This window comes from Triticum aestivum, chromosome 5A, assembly GCF_018294505.1.
Source record: "Triticum aestivum cultivar Chinese Spring chromosome 5A, IWGSC CS RefSeq v2.1, whole genome shotgun sequence".
In the NCBI taxonomy this organism is placed as follows: Eukaryota; Viridiplantae; Streptophyta; class Magnoliopsida; order Poales; family Poaceae; genus Triticum; species Triticum aestivum.
Window position 1 is genome coordinate 526,464,636 of NC_057806.1, and position 22,113 is coordinate 526,486,748.

The 22,113-nt window shown below is 49.8% G+C and overlaps 1 pseudogene; it reads left to right on the forward strand.

Annotated features, from left to right (window-relative positions):
- The window catches only part of LOC123101483 (protein CHROMATIN REMODELING 35-like), a 73,905-nt pseudogene that overhangs the window by 15,383 nt on the left and 36,409 nt on the right, over positions 1 to 22,113 (forward strand).

A 22,113-nucleotide genomic window follows, 5' to 3' on the forward strand; every position in this document is an offset into this window, starting at 1 on the left:
TCCTTTGATAGTCTTGGGGGTAGAAAGTATTGCTTGGTGATTGTGGATGACTATTCAAGATACACTTGGGTATATTTCTTCAAGAGGAAGAGCGAGACCCAACAAACCGTCATCGACTTTACAAATGAAGCCAATGACAACACAATGAAAAGATTTTGACAATAAGAAGTGGCAACGGCTCCGAGTTCAATAACTACACCTTGGATGAGTTTTTGAGTGATGAGGGAATCAAGCATCAATATTCCGCACCTTATACCCCTCAACAAAATGGTGTAGCGGAGAGGAAGAACCGGACGTTGATGGATGTGGCACGGACCATGATGGCGGAGTTCAAGTCTCCCTACAACTTTTGGGCCGAAGCCATCAACACCGCGTGCCATGCATCTAATCGGCTCTACCTCCGCAAGGGCTTGAACAAGACTCCATATGAGATACTCACCGGTAACAAGCCCAACCTCAAGTACTTCCGAGTGTTCGGGTGCAAGTGCTTCATTCTCAAGAAAGGTGTCCGTTTGTCTAAATGTGAGGCTAGAGCTTATGAGGGCATATTTGTTGGTTATGCTACAAACTCTCATGCTTACCGTGTTCTCAATAAGTCCACGGGACTTATTAAGGAAACATGTAACGTGGAGTTTGATGAGAATAACGGCTACCAAGTGGAGCAAAGTGGTACTTGTGATGTAGGTGATGAAATTCCTCCCCAAGCTATAAGAAGAATGGGTATTGGTCATATCCTACCCATTGAGGAACCCCTTGTGGCCGAAGGAGAAGGACAATGTTCTACTCAAGTGGAACCTTCACCAACCCAAGACCCACACGCTTCCGAAGAACAAAGTGAGGGCCCTCAAACTCAAGGACAAGACAAAGGGCAAGATTAATCTCAAGATGGTGTTGTAACATCAAGTGATGCCCAAGGTCAAGCTCCCTCCTCCGAGCATGTTCAAGATCAAGTCCCATGTGATCAAGAACAAGCTCAAGACGATGCTCAAGATGATCAAGTGACCACTCCTCGTCTCACCCCCGAGGAGGAATTGGAGCGTCGTGCCGCCAAGGTTGCTTCCAAGCTCTCCACCAAGGATCATCTCATGACGAATGTGTTTGGAAGCTTAAGAAAGGGGGTAAGAACTCATAGACAATTAGCAAACTATTGTGAACATCACGCGTTTGTCTCTTGTGTCGAACCCCACAAGGTCTATGAGGCGCTCGAAGATCCGGATTGGCTCAATGGCATGCATGAATAACTCAACAACTTCGAGCGCAACAAAGTGTGGAGATTGGTGCCAAGACCGACGGGGAACCACAATGTCATTGGAACCAAGTGGATATTTAAGAACAAGCAAGATGCCCATGGGATTATCATTCGCAACAAGGCTCGTTTGGTAGCACAAGGGTACTCCCAAGTCGAGGGTATCGACTATGATGAAACCTTTGCTCCCGTTGCTCGTCTTGAATCCATTTGCATGTTGATTGCATATGCTTCTCATCATAACTTTAAGTTACAACAAATGGATGTGAAGAGTGCTTTTCTTAATGGTCCTATTAATGAATTTGGTTTATGTCAAGCAACCCCCCGGGTTCGAGGATCCCTACTTTCCTGATCATGTGTATCAACTCGATAAGGCACTCTATGGCCTTAAACAAGCCCCTCGTGCGTGGTATGACCACCTTACCGAGTTGTTACAAGACCATGGTTTTGAAGTGGGGCTAATCAACCCCACTCTTTTTACTAAGAAGGTCAAAGGGGAGTTGTTTGTGTGCCAATTATATGTTGATGATATTATCTTTGGTTCCCCTAACAAAGCTTTCAATGAGGAATTTGCCGCTCTCATGACCTGAAAGTTCGAGATGTCTTCCATGGGAGAGTTTAAGTTCTTTTAGGGTTCAAAGTGAAGCAAAGGAGAAAAGGAACTTTCATCAACCAAGCCAAATACACTCAATACATGCTTAAGAGATTCAAGCTAAGTGATGTCAAGCCAGCGTCCACTCCCATGCCCACCAAGTGCCAACTTGACATTGATCCCAATGGTAAAGCGGTGGATCAAAAGGTATATCGCTCCATGATTGGCTCCTTGCTTTACCTTTGTGCATCTAGACCGGATATCATGTTGAGTGTGGGAATTTGTGCACGGTTTCAAGCCGCACCTAAGGAAAGTCACTATGTGGCGGTCAAATGAATCTTTCGATATTTGGTTCATACCCCAAACTTTGGCTTATGGTACCCAAGAGGAGAAAATTTCAAGCTTGTAGGTTATTCGGACTCGGATTGGGCGGGAGACAAAGTGGATAGGAAGTCAACTTCCGGAGGGTGCCAGTTTCTTGGTTGCTCTTTGGTAAGTTGGTCTTCCAAGAAGCAAAGTTGTGTGTCTCTCTCGTCCACGAAAGCGGAGTATGTGGCTGCCGGTAGTTGTTGTGCACAACTTTTATGGATGAGGCAAACTTTAAAGGATTACGGTGTCACTTGTGACAAAGTGCCTCTTTGGTGTGATAATGAAAGTGCCATCAAGATTTCCCTCAACCCGGTGCAACACTTCAAGACAAAGCATATTGAGATTAGGTATCACTTCATCCGGGATCACATTAGGCGAGGGGAGATCAAGCTCAACTATGTCAACACTCATGATAACCTTGCAGATATCTTCACGAAGCCTTTGGATGAAGCAAGATTTCATGAGTTAAGGCATGAGCTAAATATCATTGATTTGAGCAATGTGACATGAACCCCTGCACACCCCACCTCACTCAACGTGTTGTCTAGTTTAGGTGTAGGCATGGACATAGGGGGAGTGTTGTTCTCTCAATGAACTTTCCCTCCCCTCATAATGCATAAACTAACCAAACTCTTTCACATTAGCCATTTCTTTGGCACTTGTGCTTCAAAGATGAGTGTTGGTCATGGGCCCAAGGTTAAAATCTTCGCGGTGCCATACCTCTAAACTCAAACATAGGTGGCCTCGGCCACCGGCCTCTCTTAAAGAGGTGTGTGTTTCTCGTTCTCTTTGTCGTTTTTGTGTGTGTTTTGTTCCCGTTTTCTTTTCGTTCTTTTTCGAGTGTTAAGCCCCTTTTTGCCTAGTCCTACCGCCCTCACCAGTGGTACTGCCGCTGAGGGGCGGGCGCTGGGGGTTATATCGGGGCGGGGGAGTTATTTTCTCCCCATACCCATTCGTCCCCAGTCACTCGTCTTCCTCGTCGCTCCAGCGACGCCTCGCCGCTGGAGGGCACCGGCTGGCTGCCGTTTTCCGGCCGCTTCTCTCCATTCCCTCTGGTGGAGTCGTTCTCCATCTCGTCCTCCAGCCATGGATGCCGGTATTGCCTCCGTTCTCGGTTTCTCTTTGCCTAGATCTTGCATCTAGTTCTTAGGGGCAATAGGCATTGTTCTCTACTTTTTTGGCTATGAAGAGGCTTGTGGTGGATGGAGATTGCTTCTAGGCTCTTTGGATTGATGTTTGGTAGGATAAATTTTTGAATTTGGCATCCTAGTAGTGCCGGATCTGACCACGGCAGTAGAAAACCGTTGTTCCCCATTCTGGGTGGTACTACCGCTCACCTTGAGCAGTACTGCCGCACGAGCGGTACTGCCGCTCACTGTGAGCGGTACTGCCACCCGAGCGGTACTACCGCGGGTAGATTGCGGTACTACCGTCGGATGCCCAATTCCAATATTTTCTACCTCACCTTGATCCTTTTTGTTTCACTTGGTGGCTTATGCTCTTTTCTTTCGTGTGTTTCTTCTGGTCGTGTGTTTGGTTCCAGGTGATGATCATCCTGAGCAGCAGGTCCGCCGTGTCAACCCCGGGTGTGCAACGTCAAAGCGCTACCGCACCTCTGAGCCAGCAGGTGGTTCTTCTAGTACTCAACCGCCACCAGCAGGCGCATCCTCAAGTGCTGCACCACCACCTCAGTAGTCGAAGAGATCCGCCAACAAGCCAAAGGGAAAGACTGTGACTGAGATGACTGACAAGGAGTTTTGGGCAAAGCGTCGCCGCAACCCCTATGAGGAAGACCAAGATCCCTCTTTGGTCAACTGCCCATTCTGGAACCGCTTTCAGTTTGCCATCTATTTTGATGTGATCAAGGCCAAGAAGAATCTCTATGTTGATGTACGCTCCATCGACACAGATGCTATGGAGAAGGACCCTGAGTACTTTGGCGAAGCCCTTCAGATGTGTTCTCAGCTAAACATTCTCAGGATCATGCAGTTCAACAAGGATTTTGATGCAGATTTGGTGGCTCAATTCTTTGCTACCGTTCATCTTGGAACTGATGCCGACATGACTCTTACTTGGATGACCAATGGCAAATTGCTTTCCGTCAAGTGGTAGGCCTTCATGGAGTTACTTGATGTGGAAGATCACAGGCTTGAGACTCCAGTCGGCTTCCGCGCTCACCGCAATGCTACATCCACTCACAAGCAAGCCCTTTGGCCCTACTATACTGTGAAGGTTAACCCACTGACTAAGAAGGAAACCTATGAGCTGTCTGCCTATCTGGACATTCTTCATCGTGTCTTCCGTGAGACTCTCTTCCCTCGCATCGGGAATCTGGATATGGTCCACTCCTATCTCGTGGACATGCTTCTTTTTTGCCATCATGAGAAGGAAGCAAACACTGGAGAGAGCCTGGACATTTCTCATGTTATGCGGTCTGAACTTCTCTGTGCCGTTTCTGAGCGCAAGTGCCCGATATATGGTCCATTCATCATGAGGCTCATTGAGAAGGCCTGGGCACGTGTCTATCCCAGAGTGATGTTGGAAACTAGAGACTTGGTTTCTCAAGGAAGAAGGACAATTGGGGCACCCCAGTGCCTAAACCCGGGGGCCCATCTACTGTTGCCGCAGCAATGGAGACTGAGACTGAGGCTGAGGCTGATACTGACGATGAGGTCTATGAGCCGTCTGGGACAGAGCCCTCTTGGGCAAAGAAACTCAAGCACAAGATGAGGAAGCTCTTCTGCATGGAGTCACATTGCCAATACATGACTCATGTGGCGGAGAAGAAGGCCAGGGGGCGTCACAAGGAGCTCATGCGTCATTTGGGTGCAACCGTTGTTAGTGGTTCTGAGGGGCAGATCACTGAAGAGGAGGAAAGGATTCACCAACATTGCCCTTGGACCGATTCAGATGCCGAGCAGTTTCCGACCAATGACGAAGATGCAGACGATCACGCTGAGATGTGATGTTCGAGATCCTCAGCTTGCCATCGCCTGGAGCCGTAGCATCGCTCTTTGCCCTTTTGGTGTCTCGATGCCAAAGGGGGAGAGAGTTTAGGGATTTGTGTTGTTGCCTTGTTGTGAGTGTGTCTTTGTGTTGTCTTGTGTTTTCTCGTGTGTTTTCTCGTTGTCTTTGCTTGGTTTGGTTTGGTGCCAGTGAGACCTAAGTTCTAGACATAGGGTGTGAGACATATGCTACCCTATCGCTACCTTATTACTTATGTCTATTCAGTACTATAGTATCTTATGAGTTGCATGCTTATCCTGTTTTATACCCTGCTCTCATATATCCTGTGCTTAGAATTGTTGGACTATAAAATATAGGGGGAATGTTGATCCGAATGTGTGTGTCTTGCGTTCCAAAGGCTCCACTAACTAGGTGCACACATTCAAGGGGAGCCCGTCTATATTTTGTAGTTCTAAGTATCCTTACTTTTATATCTTTTCCTTGTGCAAATCCCTAGTTGTCATCGATCCACCAAAAAGGGGGAGATTGTTGAGGCATATCTCTCTCGATGTGGTTTTGGTGATTGATGACAATGTGTTTGCGGACTAATCGTCTGCTTTGAGCATTTCAAAGATTCATCCTTGGCACGAGAAGATTTCTTCCCCTCGGAGTGTCATTCAAGATGGTGTAGCTCTTTCGTTTCTTTCTCGGTGGACTAGTTGTGTAGAGGCCACCATACTATCAAGAGGGGGTCTGCCTTAGTATTACTTGGGTGGAATCAACACATACACATCCGCTTCTCACCCTCCGAGCCCTTCCGCTTCTATGAAGAGATCTTCTCTCTTCTTGTGGGTTTTGTTTGGGTCCCAGCGGTAGTACCGTGGTACCCAGCGGTAGTACCGCTGAGGGGTCACAAGCGGCGGTACCGCTCTGCAGCGGTAGTACCGCCGGTGACTCCGCAACAGTACTACCACTGGCTTGCCAGGTCCCTACTGCGTCGATTCGAGGGGTATTTTTCTGTGTCGGATTGTGCGGTACCTCGCTGCGGCAGTAGTGCGGTAGTACCGCTCATTAGCGGCAGTACCACTCATTAGCGGCAGTACCGCCCTTCCTCCGCGGCAGTACCGTCCGGTTCCCTCTTTCCCTTTACCCTTTGTTCTACGCGGCAGTAGTGCCGAAGGGAGTGGTAGTACCGCTTAACCCAGTGGCAGTACCGCTGTCTCCCGCGGTAGTACCGCCCTCTGCGGGGCTGTTTAGTGAGGCTATGGTTGGATTGTTGCCCCCACTATAAAAGGGGGTCCCCTTCTTTCCCGTTGACTCACCTCTTCCCCCTTAAGCTCCATTAATGCTCCAAGCTCCATTTTTGCCCGATCTATCTCTCTAGCCAATCAAACTTGTTGATTTGCTCGGGAGTGGTTGAGAAGGGCCCGATCTACACTTCCACCAAGAGATTTTCGATTCCCCCACCTATCCCTAGGGGATCTTGTTACTCTTGGGTGTTTGAGCACCCTAGACGGTTGAGGTCACCACGGAGCCATAGTCCATTGTGGTGAAGCTTCGTGGTATTGTTGGGAGCCTCCGATTAAGTTGTGGAGATTGCCCCAACCTTGTTTGTAAAGGTCCGGTTGCTGCCTTCAAGGCCACCAATAGTGGAATCACGGCATCTCGCATTGTGTGAGGGCGTGAGGAGAATACGGTGGCCCTAGTGGCTTCTTGGGGAGCATTGTGCCTCCACACCGCTCTAACGGAGACGTACTTCCCCTCAAAAGGAAGGAACTTCGGTAACAAATCCTCGTCTTCATCGGATCCACTCTTGGTTATCTCTTACCTTTACTTGTGCAAGCTCATTAGTGTTACTTCTCTCGCTTGCTTGCTTGTTTGTTGTTGTTGCATCATATAGGTTGCTCACCTAGTTGCACATCTAGACAACCTACTTTGATGCAAAGTTTAATTCGGTAAAGAAAAGTTAAAAATTATTAGTTGCCTATTCAACCCCCCTCTAGTCAACCATATCGATCCTTTCAGTGTGGCCCATGCATATGCATGCAGGGGAGGTGTGCTATTTGAATAAGCAACGCACGTCCTTGACGTGGCACCTACCTCACAAACCACACAGACGGGCGGGAATGTCGAGGACTGGCTGCGTTCGTCCCCGAGACAGAGTCTTTGGTGGGTGATCCCATCACAGAATGGGCCTAGACTTGATCTGTCATCTCGCGATGACATGCACTAACACGAAGAAGCAGTTATTCCTCTAGGCCGTCGGGGCCACCGGAGGGGTGCTAGTCTCTAGAACCGGACAAGGCCCATCTGAAGAAGAAAACACAAGATGGTAATTATGATGTGCTAAGGTTGTTTGCCAAGCATGGAAGACAAGAAAAAAAAGTATAATACATATTATCAAGAATGCACAAGAAGGAAAGTAATCTAGGTTAGATGCTTTACTGAGAGCGCCTCTCGGAAAAGGTGGCCATTGCCGAGAGCAGAGAATTGACCCTCGGTAACCACTGCTCTAATTTTTTCCCATTCTCTTTTGGTTTTTGTTTTGCACTATCTTTTTTGTATCTCATATTTCATATGCTTTTACGACCAGAGTTTGGAAATTCCATGACTTTTGATGAATTTTTTCGATAAAAGACTTTTTATGCACTCGTATATATATATATATATATATATATATATATATATATATATATATATGCTTTTTGGGTTAGATTTGTTCAAAACTCAACTTTAAAGAGTGTAAAGTAAAAAACATGAGAAGAAGCAGTTGTAGACCGTGGCCTACCCCCTCTCTTGGTGCCGGTCAACTTTCTATATCGGCACCGAGAGAGAACTTTAAAGAGTGTAAAGTAAAAAAAACATGAGAAGAGGCAGTTGTTGACCATGGCCTACCCCCTCTCTCGGTGCCAGCCAACTTCCTAGAACGGCACCGAGAGAGAACTTTAAAGAGTGTAAATTAAAAAACATGTGAAGAAGCAGTTGTTGATCGTGGCCTACCCCCTCTCTCAGTGCCGGTCAATTTCCTTGACCGGCACCGAGGGAGAACTTTAAAGAATGTAAAGTAATAAACATGAGAAGAAGCATTTGTTGAACGTGGCCTACCCCCTCTCGCGATGTCGGTCAACTTGCTAGACTGGCACCGAGAGAGAACTTTAAAGATTGTAAAGTAATAAACATGAGAAGAAGCAGTTGTTGACCGTGGCCTACCCCCTCTCTCGGTGCCGGTCAACTTCCTAGACCGCCGGGGCCACCGGATAGCCCATGCATATACATGCGATGGCCTCCTTTGAGAGCATAAGAAGTTTTGAGGCCAACGGAGCAACATGACCCGCACTTCCTACACAAACCGGACACATTCCCTCTCGATACCCATAGACTTTCTCGAACAACGGGCCTAGACTTGGTCTATCATCTCGTGATGACATGCACTAACACGGAGAACCAGTTATTCACCATGGACTACACCCTCTCAGTGCCTAACAATGCCCTAGACCGTCAGGGCCACCGGATGGGTGCTCGATATATAGACCGCCCGAGGGGGGGAGGGCACCCCTACATGCGTGTGGCCCATGCATATGCATGCAGGGGTGGTGTGCTATTTGAATAAGCAACGCACGTCCTTGACGTGACACGTGCCTCACAAACCACACACACGGGCGGGAACGTCGAGGACCGGCTGCGTCCGTCCCGGAGACAGAATCTTCGATGGGTGATCCCATGACAGAATGAGCCTAGACTTGGTCCGTCGTCTCGCGATGATATTCACTAACATGGAGAAGTAGTTATTCACCGTGGATTATACCCTCTCGGTGCCGAATAATGCCCTAGACCGCCGGGGCCACCAGATGGGTGCTCGATATGGAGGCCGCCCGAGTGGGGGGAGGGCACCCCTACATGCGTGTGACCCATGCATATGCATGCAGGGGTGGTGTGCTATTTGAATAAGCAACGCACGTCCTTAACGTGGCACATGCCTCGCAAACCACACACATGGGCGGGAATGTCGAGGACCGTCTGCGTTCGTCCTCGAGACAGAGTCTTCGGTGGGTGATCCCGTGACAGAACGGGCCTAGACTTGGTTTGTCATCTTGCGATGACATGCACTAACACGAAGAAGCAGTTATTCCCCGAGGCCACTGGAGGGGTGCCGGTCTCTAGAATCGGACGAGGCCCATCTGAAGAAGAAAACACAATACGGTAATTATGATGTGCTAAGGTTGTTTTCCAAGCATGGAAAACAAAAAAAGTACAATACATATTATCGAGAATGCACAAGAAGGAAAGAGATCTAGGGTAGATGCTTTACGGAGAGCGCCTCTCGGAAAAGGTGGCCATTACCAAGGGCCGAGAATCGACCCTCGGTAACCACTGCTCTACCGAGAGTCCTCTCGGCACAACTGCAACAGCCAAGTGCCTTCAACTCCCAGCGCATGCCTCTTTGCTGAGTACTGCCCTCGGTAAAATTTTGTTCCCAGTTCTGTTCATACTGTTTTTTGCTCAAGTTGGTGCAGCAAAAACATTTTTACAATACTCAAACTTGCATTTCAAGTCACACAGGTTAACAACAAACTCACATAAGTGTTAATCCATAAATAGTTCACACAAGCTTCATTTTAAATCACAAAGTAGCTCTTTAGTACAAGTGCCTACTTACTAATTAAACAACAAAGTGGTCTACATGCATGCACCATATGATAAAAAGCAACACCACAATTATGACAAACTGAAAGAGAATTATGAAGTTCTTCAATCCACTGAACCAGCTAAGCCTTGTTTGGCTTGCACCATTGCGTTCATTAGTTTTTATCTTTTGCTTAAGCAAATACTGATTGTAATGATACTCTATCGTCTCTTTATTGTCGGATGATTTGTGGGAGTTGCCTTCATAACGAAGTATTTGTTCATTGCATTCCGACCATCAATTGTAGACTCCTGGACACCGTCCTCTGGACACCACATAACACTTCATCTAAAAAAGAACAAGAAATAATGCACATCATACATAATCAACATAAGCATTCATCACTCGTACAATCAAAAGCACCGCAAGTGGCCATCCAAGTCCATATCAGCAGGTACTTAAGGATACAACTAAATCAACGTCAAACTATCTAGGTGACTACTCCGAGGTGTAGTTGGTGAAACCAGTGATCGTCGAGTCAGAGCACGTGGGGGCATCCCCCATAGTGGAGGAACACGCATCGTCGGGAATGATGGTCGGTGGACTCAATGGCTCCTTACGTGGTGGAGCCTTGCCCTCCTTAGCTGGGGGATTCTTCTTGGCTAGATCCACAAAAAACTTCATTATGATCAGCTGTGGGTTCTTCTCAAGTAGTTCCTCCAAGCATTCCTCGGTGCTCTTCTCCGTGTCCGTGGAGTCGACCCTAATGGAAGCTTCGCCGTTGGAGGAAGCCATAGCCAAAAAAATCGATCGATGCTAACACCTTTCATCACACAATGGAAAATAACATAAGAATCAAACATGAAAGATATAACATGAAGATCTCACGTAGATCGACCGCCATCATCAAAAGTCAATTTTCTTCCTCCAAGAACAACTCTCAATGACACTCTCTCACGTATATACGGTGGACACTCTCGCTGGTGATGGTATATATGGTGGACACTCTCTCATGGGTATTTCAACTTTCGGTGATGGTTTAGCTGGGTGAGCCCCTCGTGCGTTATCAAGATATTACATGAGGAGGAGCTCACACAGACCACCGTCTTCAAAACTTGATTTTTCTTCCTCCAAAGAACAACTCTCATCAACACTCTCTCACGTATCTCATCGGTCACATCCACACATAGCATCCATGCATACAATATTATCAACAATTATCTACATTTTTTCTTGTGATATAGAAAAAATGTATCTACATGGCATCCATCCATCTATCAATCCATCCATCTATCTATGCATCCATCTATCAATCCATCCATCTATCTATGCATCCATCTGTCAATCCATCTATCTATGCACACATGGAGAGGAGGGGGGCTCACCAGAGGGAGGAGCTTGGTGTGGTGTGGGGGGCGGCGGTGGAAGGGGCGCCGACCGGTGGAGGGGTGCCAGTCGGTGGGGAGCAGATGAGAGGAGTGGAGGGGCGCCGGTCGGTGGGGAGCAGAGAGAAGAAACAACAGGGGGAATATGCTTAATTAAGTAGTCGACGTCACCTTTACCGAGTTCTCGTCGGTGCGGCTCTCGGAAAAGAAATCAACTCTAGATCTAGGTTACACTTTTACCGAGAGTAACTCTTAGAAAATATGCCCCCCTAGATCTAGGTTACACTTTTACCGAGAGTAACTCTCGGAAAGGTGGCCTTTAACGATAGCCGACCCTCGGTAACCACTACTCTAATTTAGTCCCACCTCGCCGGGCGAAGGGCAGCCGCACTGGTTTATAAATCCAGCCGCGGCTGCTCTATCGAACCCCTCTATAAAGCAGGCTCCTGGGCCTAACTATGGCACACTGTCCTATGAGCATGCTGGCCCTGGTGGGCCTGAAATTCACGCCCAAGGCCTAGCAGGCCCACTGGACAGTGCCCCAACAATTTTATATAATTTTTTTTCTTTTCTGCTTTAATTATTTTCTTCTATTTATTTCTGGGTAGTTTTTATATAGTTTTTTCTTTTCTACTTTATTTATTTTCTTCTATTTATTTCTGAGTAGTTTTTTTTCTTTTCTGATTTATTTATTTTCTTCTATTTATTTCTCAGTAGTTTTTTTATACAATTTTTTCTTTTATGCTTTATTTATTTTCTTCTAGTTATTTCTGAGTAGTTTTTTTTCTTTTCTACTTTATTTATTTTCTTCTATTTATTTCTGAATAGTTTTTTTCTTTTCTACTTTATTTATTTTCTTCTATTTATTTCTGAGTAGTTCTTTTATATAGTTTTTTCTTTTCTGCTTTATTTATTTTCTTCTATTTATTTCTGAGTAGTTTTTTATATAGTTTTTTTCTTTTTTGCTTTAAATAGTGTAAAGTAAAAAACACGAGAAGAAGCAGTTGTTGACCGTGGCCTACCCCCTCTCTTGGTGCCGGTCAACTTTCTAGACTGGCACCGAGAGAGAACTTTAAAGAGTGTAAAGTAAAAAACATGAGAAGAAGCAGTTGTTGACCGTGGCCTACCCCCTCTCTCGGTGCCGGTCAACTTCCTAGACCGCAGGGGCCACCGGATAGCCCATGCATATATATACATGTGATGGCCTCCTTTGAGAGCACAAGAAGTTTCGAGGCCAACGGAGCAACATGACCCACACTTCCTGCACAAACCGGGCACATTCCCTCTCAATACCCATAGACTATCTCGAAGAACGGGCCTAGACTTGGTCTGTCATCTCGCGATGACATGCACTAACACGGAGAATCAGTTATTCACTTTGGACTACACCCTCTCAGTGCCGAACAATGCCCTAGACCACCGGGGCCACCAGATGGGTGCTCGATATAGAGACCGCCCGAGGGGGGGGGACCCCTACACGCGTGTGGCCCATGCATATGCATGCAGGGGTGGTGTGCTATTTGAATAAGCAACGCACATCCTTGACATGACACGTGCCTCACAAACCACACACACAGGCGGGAACATCGAGGACCGGCTGCGTCCGTCCTTGAGATAGTATCTTCGATGGGTGATCCCGTGACAGAACGAGCCTAGACTTGGCCTGTCATATCGTGATGACATGCACTAACACGGAGAAGCAGTTATTCACCGTGGACTACACCCTCTCGGTGCCGAATAACGCCCTAGACCACCGGGGCCACCGGATGGGTGCTCGATATGGAGACCGCCCAGGGGGAGGGCACCCCTACATGTGTGTGGCCCATGCATATGCATGCAGGGGTGGTGTGCTATTTGAATAGGCAATGCACGTCCTTGACATGGCACGTGCCTCACAAACCACACACACGGGCGGGAACGCCGAGGACAGGCTGCGTCCGTCCCCGAGATAGAATCTTCGGTGGGTGATCCCGTGACAGAAGGAGACTAGACTCGGTATGTCATCTTGCAATGACATGCACTAACACGGAGAAGCAGTTATTCACCGTGGACTACACCCTCTCGGTGCCGAACAATGGCCTAGACCGACGGGGCCACCGGATGGGTGCTCGATATAGAGACCTCCCGAGGGGGAGGGCACCCCTACATGCGTGCGGCCCATGCATATGCATGCAGGGGTGGTGTGCTATTTCAATAAGCAACCCCCGTCCTTGACGTGGCACATGCCTCACAAACCACACACACGGGCGGGAACGTCAAGGACCGGCTGCGTCCGTCCCCGAGACAGAGTCTTCGGTGGGTGATCCCGTGACAGAACGAGCCTAGACTTGGTATGTCATCTCGTGATGACATGCACTAACACGGAGAAGCAGTTATTCACCGTGGAGTACACCCTCTTGGTGCCAAACAACGCCCTAGACCGCCGGGGCCATCGGATGGGTGCTCGATATAGAGACCGCCCGAGGGGGGGAGGGCACCCCTACATGCGTGTGGCCCATGCATATGCATGCGGGGGTGGTGTGCTATTTGAATAAGCAACGCACGTCCTTGACGTGGCACGTGCCTCACAAACCACACACACGGGGAAACGGACGCGTCCGGTCTACACGGATGGGATCTTGCTGTGGCTTTGGCCCAGATGTTGCTCGAAAGTGTTCCTATGGGCTGACCTAACACAACCGGGTGGAGAGTTCCACTGGTCAAAGCCCGTCCTTGCAAAGTGAAAGGGCTAGATCCCGTGGTCAAACGCTACAGGGTTAGGCAGGACGGGGGCCTTGGGGGGGGGGGGTAGCAATGCCATCGGAGCATCGCACCGGGCCCTCATACATGTCCTACGGTGTGGTGGCATGTCCGAAGAGGCGGCACGTGTCTCTGCGGTGTGGCCCCCCTCACGGACGGGGCCGCCGCCAGCACCTGGAGTGGGGAAACGGACGCGTCGGGTCTACACGGATGAGATCTTGCTGTGGCTTTAGCCTAGACTTGGTCTGTCATCTCGCAATGACAAGCAGTAACACGGAGAAGCATTTATTCACCATGGACTACACCATCTCGGTGCCGATCAACGCCCTACACAGTCGGGGCCACCGGAGGAGTGCCGGTCTCTAGAACCGGGCGAGGCCCATCATTTGAAAAAGAAAACACCAGACGATAATTATGATGTGCTAAGGTTGTTTTCCAAGCATGGAAGAAAACAACAAAAAAAGTATAATGCATATTATGGAGAATGCACAAGAAGGATGCTTTACCGAGAGTTCCTCTTGGAAAATGCGGCCATTACCGAGTGCTACTGGACGACCCTCGGTAACCACTGTCTGTGTGGCTCTCGGAAAAGCCCCCGAGATCTAGGTTAAGACTTTTACCGAGTGTCGCTAAAAGTTGGCTCTCGGAAATGTTTCCTGTGGGCACTTATGCAAAATTTCCCCTCGCGTGCGCTCACTCCTCTCTTCTCTCTCTGTTTCTCTCGTCCCCGCCCCTTCTGTCCGCCACCGCCCCTTAGTGCTGTCGCCTCATCCGGCAAGCTCTGTCGCCTCCGCCGTCGCCGCCACCGGGAGTGCCTCCCCCGACCCCTCCACCTCCACCGAGCCCCCCCACCGCCACCTCCACCAAGCTCGTCCACCGCCACCATCTCGAGCAAGCTTCACCGAGCACCACCGGCGTGACATCCCCTCCACTGAGCTCTACCACGTCCGGCATCCACCTCCCCCGCCGCCCCCTGCCCCATTGGTGAGCCCCTACTCAATCTCGTTTTTTTGAAATAAAAGGGGTTTCCCCCCTCTCCATTACAACAAAAGGTGTATATATATGCATAGTGAATAATGTGTGTGAGTGTGTGCTTTGTATGTGTGTGTGTCAGTGAGTGATGTTGGTGTATGTGTGCATATATAATGAATGGTTTTTATATTTAGGTGTGTATATATGTGCATATATAATGAATGGTGTATGTGAGTGCATGTGTGGGAGAGGGGTGCTATTGATGTGTGTGTGCATGTGTGAGTGAGTGTGTGATGTGTGTGTATGGATATGTGAGTGTGTTTGTGTGTGGTGGTGTGTGAGTGAGTGTAATTGATGTTTGTGTGTTTGACATATGATTGACACAACTTCATTCTTTCATGCAGGACATGCATCTATTTTGACAATAGAGAGAGTGAATTCCGTTGCACGCTTCAAGGATAATCTCTTCCCGTTCATGTGTAGGTTTTCATTATTTGTAGATCACTGTCGGTGTTAAAACCGACAGATCTCGGGTAGGGGGTCCCGAATTGTGCGTCTAGGCCGGATGGTAACAGGAGGCAGGGGACACGATGTTTTACCCAGGTTCGGGCCCTCTTGATGGAGGTAAAACCCTACGTCCTGCTTGATTAATATTGATGATATGGGTAGTACAAGAGTAGATCTACCACGAGATCAGAGAGGCTAAACCCTAGAAGCTAGCCTATGGTATGATTATTGTTCGTCCTACGGACTAAAACTCTCCGGTTTATATAGACACCGGAGAGGGCTAGGGTTACACAGAGTCGGTTACAATGGTAGGAGATCTACATATCCGTATTGCCAAGCTTGCCTTCCACGCCAAGGAAAGTCCCTTCCGGACACGGGACGAAGTCTTCAATCTTGTATCTTCGTAGTTCAGGAGTCTGACCGAAGGTATAGTCCGGCTATCCGGACACCCCCTAATCCAGGACTCCCTCAGTAGCCCCTGAACCAGGCTTCAATGACGACGAGTCCGGCACGCAGATTGTCTTCGGCATTGCAAGGCGGGTTCCTCCTCCAAGTACTTCATAGAAGATTTCGAACACAAAGGTAGTGTCCGGCTCTGCAAAATAAGTTTCCACATATTGCCATAGAGAGAATAATATTTACACAAATCTAATCTGCTGACGTATTCCATAGTGTGACATCACACCACGGCCAAGTCTTTATTCGAATCGTTTTATTGTCCCACCTCATCGCATTTAGCGAGGCGGTTTCCTTGGCACGTCTTATTAAAGCAGAGATCATGTCCCCTTATTCCGGGATTCTCATCAATACGGGTGTGGGTAATCCAACCGCGCCATTGACTACGGTGCTTGGGAGATAAGCGAGTTTTACCAGGCAGGTGGGGGCACATAGTCGTCCGCTTATATAAGGGGATAAGGATCCGCCTTTTCATCCACGCCTTCTTCCTCCTTTGCCTATCCATTTCCGTGCACTCGAGCTCTAGCTCCCAAGTCCGCACACCCCACCTCAACCTTCTCCAGCCATGTCCGGAGCGGGAGGCAAGTGGATGGTCTCCTCCGTCATGGAGGGACACATCAAAAGACTGAGGAAGGCCGGATACTTGTCTAACGACATTGCGCACCGGCTTCCCGAAGAGGGGTAGCTCATCCCCACCCCTAGGCCCCATGAGAGGGTATTGTTCCTCCCCCATTTCCTCCGTGGACTGGGCTTCCCTATACACCCATTTGTCCGGGGGCTCATGTTCTACTATGGCCTGGATTTCCACGATCTGGCCCCGAACTTTGTCCTCAACATCTCGGCGTTTATCGTCGTGTGCGAGGCTTTCTTCCGCATCTGCCCCCATTTCGGCCTATGGCTCAAGACTTTCAATGTCAAGCCGAAGGTGGTGCGCGGCACCCAAGCGGAGTGCGGAGGCGCCATGGTGGGCAAGATGCCCAACGTCCGATGGTTCGAGGGCTCCTTCGTGGAGTCCCTAAAGGGGTGGCAGTCGGGGTGGTTTTACATCACCGAGCCGCGCGACCCTGAATGGGTCGCAGCCCCCGAGTTCCGATCCGAACCCCCTACGCGGCTCGCCTCCTGGAAAGAGACGGGCCTGTCGTGGGGTAAAAAAGGAGAGCTGACCGGACTCCAAACATGCGTCCAAACCCTGGTGGACAGGAAGCTCAAACTTGTCAACGTAGTCCAGGTTATGCTCATCCGCCGGATCCTCCCGTGTCAACAATGAGCTTTCAACCTATGGGAGTTCGACCCGGCGCGGCACTGAACTCTGAGCAGGCTCTTCGACACGACGTACGAAGATTCCTGGAAGGTGCTTTTGAAGGGCGCCGAGGCCCCCGCATCCGCTACCGAGGATCGCGGATTCAGCACGCAGCGTCACGCTCGTGCGGTAAGCTGTTTTTACCTTTTACAGGGTATTAGTTTTTTATAGTTTGACTCCATGCAGGATCTAAGCTCCCTTACCTTTGACATGATTGGCAGGAGACGTCCGGACAGATCAACTATCCGACTCCTTTGCCCGAAGGCCCAGCGGACACTCGCTTGGTGAAGCTGCTGGTTCCGGCACCCTACGTGGTGCCGGAGGAGAAGGCCAAGAAGAAGGCCATGGGGACTCGAAAGAGTGCCCGGCGCCAGGAGGTGTCGGATTCATCATCCGACGACTCCAAGGCACACTTCTCCCGTGAAGACGAGGAGGAGGAAGAAGAGACCTCTCCCCCTCCAGCGGGGGGAGGGAAGAAAAGGAAGGCCGCCCCAACCGGGGAGGACGAAGGGTCCAAGAGGGGGAAGACCCCTCCTCCGGACTACTCCACCAACGCCGACGACGGCGAAGAGGAGTGGCCACACAGGGCCAATCCCCTAGCGAGATCGTAAGTATCTGGATACCAGAGTGATTCATAGTATTCCCCCATTGCACAGGTTTTCCTTACGTAGAACATGATTGTGCAGTCCGCCCAAGGCCGGGCTCGACGAGTCGTCGAGCGGCTCCCTGGATTCGTCGGATATGAATTCGCTTCCGACGGCTTCCTCCCCCACCCTACGGATGGCGCCAAGGTGGCGTCCCAACAGGTTCCAAGCCAGGAGGAGGTGGTCCTGGAGGTGCCGCAAGGCAACCTCCCGGACTCCAGGCGTAAAGGGGATAAAACCCCCAAGGGCTCCGAGTCTGGCCTTGAGCCGAACACCGCGCCGGAACCTTCAATGGCTCCGGACTCCAGTAGGCAGCCTCCTTCCAAGAGGAGCGAGCCTACCGAGCCGGTGACCTCCGTCCAACCGGAGGCACCGGACAATTTGCCGCAGACGCTTAACGGCGCCTCCATCAACGAGGAGCACCGCACTATTATGAGTGCGGTGATCCAGAAGGTTCAGTTCGCCAAGAGCGGACTGACTGAAGCCTGTGCCAGCCTTCTAACAGGCTTTGAGGTAAGTAAAGAATATGTAAAAATATTACTGCATAGACAGTAGCCCCTGATGCTCTGTTCGGCGTTCGGAAAGAAAAGCCGAATAGAGGATCTAATAACATTCGCAGGAGTCTAACATGATCAAGTCAATATGTGTATGCAGGCTTCGCTGCTGGCCTCCGGCGCACTGACTACAGAGGTGGATACGCTGAAGCAGAACCTCGAGCGGTCCGAGCAAGAGCTCGGCCTAGCCAAGCAGCAGCTCGAGGAGAAGGAAGGTAAGAAATACCTTATTGAAATATGTGAAAGGTGCAATTGCAAAAAGTGATAGGATTAACATGGCTATTGTAGGGGCCACAACTGAGGTGGCGACCCTTAAGCAAGCATTGTCCGAGGCCGAAAAGAGGGCAGCCACAGAGCGCACCGAGCGGGAGAAGCATGAGACGCAGGTTGGCGAGGTGCGGCAAGAGCTCCGGGCTCTCACGAAAAAACATGAGAGTTTGGAGCTTGACTCGAAGACGCGAGAGTCTGAGCTCGCGGCGGCCATTGAAGATGCCAAGTCTGCCAAGGCCGAAGCCAGAAGGCCCTCCAGGAGGTTGAGGCAATAAAAAAGATAGTGGCGGGTAAGGCATTATTTATGCAAAGCAAGCACGTAAAAGTGAATTACTTGTCACTTGCCCAAATCCAGACTCTCCAGGAGCATTCACAGACTTTCCCCGTAGCGTGTCGGATGCCGCCGCCTTCTACTGAGCCGAGGAGGGAAGCTCGACGGAGAAGGTGTTCTGGTCTCAGTATGCTGAGGCCGAACACCCGGTGCCCTTAAGCGACCAGCTGAAACAGCTGGTCGAGCTCCATAAGGTGGACGAACAGGCCATGAAGGGCCTCATAGTCCGGCTGTGCCCTGGAGAGGCCATGCCTGGGAGCTACTTCGGCCTGGTGAGGCGGCTGGTGGAGGCCTGTCCAAGGCTCAAAGTCATCAAGTGCTCCGTATGCATCGAGGGTGCCCGTAGGGCGCTTGCCCGTGCGAAGGTGCACTGGGGCAAGCTGGATGCTGAGAAGCTTGTGAAGGACGGGCCATCGCCGGGCAAGGAGCATCACAAGCCCGAGATGTATTATGAGGGCGCTCTGAAGGGTGCCCGCCTTGTGGCGGATGAATGTTCCATGAATGTAATTTTTTAGTGAACTCGCTCGTTTTGTCCTGTGCGCTGAAAACTTGTTCATGTGCACTAAGCAATGCTTTTTGAATTTAAAATATTACCTTCTGTGCGGCCGTTTATCAAATTTGAGAGATGGCGAGTCGTCGGCTTCTGCCCCCATGGCACGAGTGTTGGGGTGTTCGGGATAAACATGAGCGCTCTTTTTCCCATTATTGGGTCCTTCGAGGGAGGCGCTCAACACAACGAACAAGGCAATCGGACTATAATGCTTGAACACTCTCACTTAGCCATAGAATTCTATAATTTTAAATTTCGGCGAAGCTCCTAGTGTTCGGAAGACCGAGTTCGGGGCGCTATCCACGCCTAGGCCGGACAAAGCCGACTCCTCGCTCTAAGCGGCATAAGTCTTTAGGGACTCGAAAACCTCTCGAACAGCGACCAGCTCTCACCTCATCATGACGGTCAGTTTTAGCTTTCTCTACTAAGGTCCTTAGCCCAGCTCAACTGGGGCACAATCGCAGTAGTTCTCCTAGTGCTACCTTAGCCGATATAACGGAACGTAAGGTACCAAAACATAGGAGCCTGGCAAACCCAACTATTGACCCAAGACATAATTCGGAGCCGATGCATATAATGCTATAAGTTCAGGGTGCTGCACTTGTGAAAGTGTTCGGACTTCTCACACCATGTTGTGGGGTACTTAAGCCCTGGCATATTGGCCGAACCAAAGTGTACGGGTGCAACATGTCATTAATGAACATATATTCGTAAAAAAGAGGTAATGCAATAATAGACGGAAGCTATGCATTGTTTATTTAAAAAAGCTGCGATCAAAGCAGAACGATACAAATAGTGCGATAACCAAAAGATGGGACTATCAAATATGCCCTTTCCAGGGGCGAGCTGCGGAATGTTATGCGAAACAGGTATACTGCTCGTTATAGAGACCACCTTAGAATTCCGTAGTGCGGCGTAGCTTTCTGCTTCCCTGGTTGTATTGTTTGTGTGGCAATTGTACTACCGGACAAGCCTTCCGAAGAATGGAGTTCTGAAAATAAGAGAAAATTAAGAAATCGGCAGCCCCTAGTGCGGTTTAAGCCGCGTTTCGGGCGTGCCGTGATGGTGCACATCCCCCTGTGCCCATGGTATTTCCAGAGCGTAGTTATGTACGTGCAGCACTGGTTTCGCAAGTTCGCGAGGGCTGGGGTTGGGGCCGCATTGTTACGCTTGCTTTGAATGTGCCGGGCGGTCTTGGTGTAGGTTACTCCGGGCGCACTTGACGGTGTCCGGACGTTTAATGGCCGGAATGGAGAATTGCCTTGAGAGGCTGCTTTGTACTTCCACTGCGATAGCCGCCGTGTGCTCCTCCGTTCAGAGAGAGCGTTCGGTATTTCCATTGACCGTGATGACGCCTTCAGGGCCTGACATCTTGAGCTTGAGGTATGCGTAGTGTGGCACCGCATTGAACTTGGCAAATGCGGTTCGCCCGAGCAGTGCGTGATAGCCACTGCGGAACGAGACTATGTCGAAGATTAACTCCTCGCTTCGGAAATTATCCGAAGATCCGAAGACCACTTCGAGTGTAACTGAGCCTGTACAGTTGGCTTCTACACCTGGTATGACGCCTTTAAAGGTCGTTCTGGTGGGTTTAATCCTCGAGGGATCGATGCCCATTTTCCGCACTGTATCCTGATAAAGCAGGTTCAGGCTGCTGCCACAGTCCATAAGGACTCTAGTGAGGTGAAATCCGTCAATAATTGGGTGTAGAACCAATGCGGCGAATCCGCCATGATGGATGCTAGTGGGGTGGTCCCTTCGATCAAAAGTGATCGGGCATGAAGACCATGGGTTGAACTTTGGGGCGACTGGCTCCCTCGCGTATACGTCCCTTAGCACATGCTTCCGCTCCCTCTTGGGGATGTGGGTTGCGTATATCATGTTCACCATCCGCACTTGTGGGGGAAAACCTTTCTGTCCACTGTTGTTCGGCGGCCGGGGCTCCTCCTCATCATCGCTATGAAGCCCCTTGTCTCTGCTTTCGAAATTTAACTTGCCTGCCTGCTTGAACACCCAACAATCCCCGTTGGTGTGATTGGCTGGTTTTTCGGGGGTGCCATGTATCTGGCTTGAGCGGTCGAGTATTCGGTCTAAACTGGACGGGCCCGGAGTATTTCTTTTGAATGGATTTTTCCGCTGACCGGGTTTAGAGCCTTTGAATCCAGCATTAACTGCCGTATCCTCAGCATTGTCGCCGTTAATGCGGCGCTTTTGCTTGTTGCGATGCAACCTGCCACTGTTGTCCTTGGTATCCGAATTACCAGGGCTCTTGGTCATGTTATTGTTGCGAGCTAGCCAGCTGTCTTCTCCCGCGCAAAAGCGGGTCATAAGTGTCGTGAGGGCTGCCATAGATTTCGGTTTTTCCTGTCCTAGGTGCCGCGCAAGCCACTCATCGCGGATGTTATGCTTGAAGGCTGCTAGGGTCTCTGCGTCCGGACAGTCGATGATTTGATTTTTCTTGGTTAGGAACCGTGTCCAGAATTGTATGGCCGATTCCTCTGGCTGCTGAATTATGTGGCTTAGGTCATCAGCGTCTGGTGGTCGCACATAAGTGCCCTGGAAATTGTCGAGGAATGCAGCTTCCAGGTCCTCCTAGCAACCAATTGATTCTGCTGGCAAGCTATTAAG